Source organism: Tasmannia lanceolata, unplaced genomic scaffold, assembly GCF_043159265.1.
Source record: "Tasmannia lanceolata isolate RefF3 unplaced genomic scaffold, GAP_Taslan_0.1 ptg000035l, whole genome shotgun sequence".
In the NCBI taxonomy this organism is placed as follows: domain Eukaryota; kingdom Viridiplantae; phylum Streptophyta; class Magnoliopsida; order Canellales; family Winteraceae; genus Tasmannia; species Tasmannia lanceolata.
In genome coordinates this window covers 4,185,548-4,188,224 of record NW_027518712.1, presented here as the reverse complement: position 1 = coordinate 4,188,224, position 2,677 = coordinate 4,185,548, and the positions used below count along the sequence as shown (strand labels likewise).

The 2,677-nt window shown below is 43.6% G+C and overlaps 1 pseudogene; it reads right to left on the bottom strand.

Moving 5' to 3' along the window:
* Window positions 1-1,785: 1,785 nt before the first annotated feature.
* LOC143859658 (cytochrome P450 78A5 pseudogene) lies at window positions 1,786-2,471 on the bottom strand (annotated as a pseudogene).
* Window positions 2,472-2,677: the final 206 nt, after the last annotated feature.

The window sequence follows — 2,677 nt, the reverse complement described above, 5'->3', positions numbered from 1 at the left end:
CACAGAGGAGGAAGTGGAGGAAGCGATCTTTCCAATGGCAAGTGATAAAGCACCTTGCCCGGATGGTTTTCCAATGGCTTTCTTCCAAAAATTCTGGGGCATTCTGAAAAAGGATATTATGGCATTCTTTATGGAATTCCAGGAGAACGGAATAATCAGCGAGGTGGCCAGAGCAACATTTATAGGATTGATTCCGAAAAAAGAAGGGGTGTTAGGGATAAAAGACTTTAGACCTATTAGTCTACTTCACAGTATCATGTGGACCCCGATCCCGAGAGGACGGTGAGCGAGGGACGCGAGATCCCCCGTCAATTCTCTGAGACCTCCACGATGTGAAGGAGAGCTCTACCAAGGAACTCTCGAAATGGTGCCACTCACAGCATGGGTGGCGATACAAATGAGATACCTCTCGATTCAAGGACTAGCCCGGAACCGAGATGTACCTATAACAAAGAAGAGTCGCCATCCAGGGAAGTAGGCCCTGGATCCCATGAAATACTCTGTTGCAACGGATAACCAGAGATACAAAAGTCCGTGCCTGATGACGAATGGGGAAGGTATTAAGCGCCCCCAATTCGCCCAAGTGCAAGCACCTGGTCTCTTATGTCATTTTTAATTAATTTTGAAGAATTTTGGGCTAAAATCATGTGAAATGGGAACGAGTATCCCTGAAGAAACGTCTATCTAAGCTTGCATGACCCGGGGATGGGCAAAAGAAAATAAACATCCAAATCCTAACTCACCGCATCTAATCCTAACCCATCACATCTAGGAAAGCAGTAACATCCGCACGCACAGCTACAGCTAAACAGATAATCAAGATAAGGTGAATAAATGCTACAACTAAGCAGGTGAGAGGACAGATAAGCACATCAGTAAACTACCAAAGCAATAGAATAAACACACTAGCATGCGAGCCTATGTAAGAGATAATGCTAAGAAAATAATAATCAATCTCGTGCTAGAAAAGTAAGCAAGCCAAAGTAGCACATAAGGAGTCAAAGATAAACACACAATGAACTAAAAGATACAGGGAAAGAAAAGAATCGGAAAATCAACGGTACATGAGGACCGAGAATGCCAGGGAAAAGAAAATGGAACACACGATAGGCTCAGAGGGCGATTCAAAAGGAATCAAGCCCAGTGATCCTAATCTGCTGAAGATCGGACAAGTCTCGCGATCGTCATGACCTATCGTTGGGCTCAACGAGGACAATCCCTGTAAAGGGGCCACGCTACGTCATCGCCCGTCCCAAAACCCGATAAAACGTCGGAAAACCGATGAAAACCGGAAAATCACGATCGAAATCAGAAATGGAATGAAAAGGGGGCTCCGAGTGACCTGGCAATCACCATCCTTGCCCATTTTTGTTTTTGTTTTTGCTTTGAAATGCTTGAAAATGTTTGAAAAATGTTTATTAAAAGGTTTGACTGGACTTGGGTGGACCCAACCTACCTACGTACCCTGTGAAAAGGGATCAAGCCAACGTAGTTCGAACAGCATTTCGAAATACGCTTTGAGTGCTTTTGATGTTTTTTGGATTTTTGTTATTTGATTTTTATGTATTTTTATCCCTTTTGATTGAAAAGGGGGGGTTTGGCTCAGGAGGTTTCCGTCCGTCGTCGCCTTGGCTCGAGAGAAGTGACGAAGTGTTCCCAAAATCGATGGAATCCCGAAATGCAAAGAGTATCCCAAGGAACGTGAAGAGAGTAGTCCCAAAAAGAAGACAAGGTGGAACCCCTGAATCCCATAAGAAATGATAACCTCAGAAAGAAAGAAAACCCCTACACCCTGTAAGAATCCCCAAGAAGGGAAAGAGGATGTGAAGGGCAAAGGGTTGGCTCAAGAATCATTCCGTCATCGCCTAGGGCATGTAGAACGTGAATGAAAAGGCTACAACAAGTTGTTCCATAGATTACATCATGATCAAGTGGAGAGACAACACGGACAGAGATGTAATTCGACAATTTCTTCTTTTGCCAAGTATAAGAGATATTCCAACAAACATAGTAAGTATTCTCGTCTTGATATTAACATTACCGAGGTTTAATATGACTTGGTGCAATTATCAAAACATTGTGATGCAAAATCTAGCTCTGAAAAGGATTAGGCAATTACCTGATATATCTGCCTTGTCATGGGTTATTGACCACATATTCACCATTGCAGTTGTGCCTGCAGGAATGAAATTCTTTCCAATGTGAGTGTCATGGATTGCAAGCCGGGCCCATGAAAGAAGGGGACCAGGTGGATGCATCCTAAGGGATTCCTTCACTATGGATTGAAGATAAGGGAGGTTTGGCATATCAGAATCAGATACGGGTCGGGACTCTCCCACAACAGCATCAATTTCAGATTGGGCTTTGGACTGAATATCTGGGTGTAGGACCATTCTTGCTAGAATCCACTCCAGGAGGATAGCTACTGTATCAGTACCTCGGAAAATCATCTCCCAAAGAACAGCAATCATATCAGAATCATTGAGCTTATCATCCTCCAAGCCAAGCAAAACATCAACAAAACACCTTTTCCATCCTCACCCAAGGACCCATCAACTGTCTTCTTCCTATGTTCCTCTATAATCCTCCCAACAAAAACATTCACCCTCCTCTCTCTGCAAAAATGACCGAACCCCCTACTCTTCCAGCTCCTCTCTTTTTTTTGGGTTGTCCATAC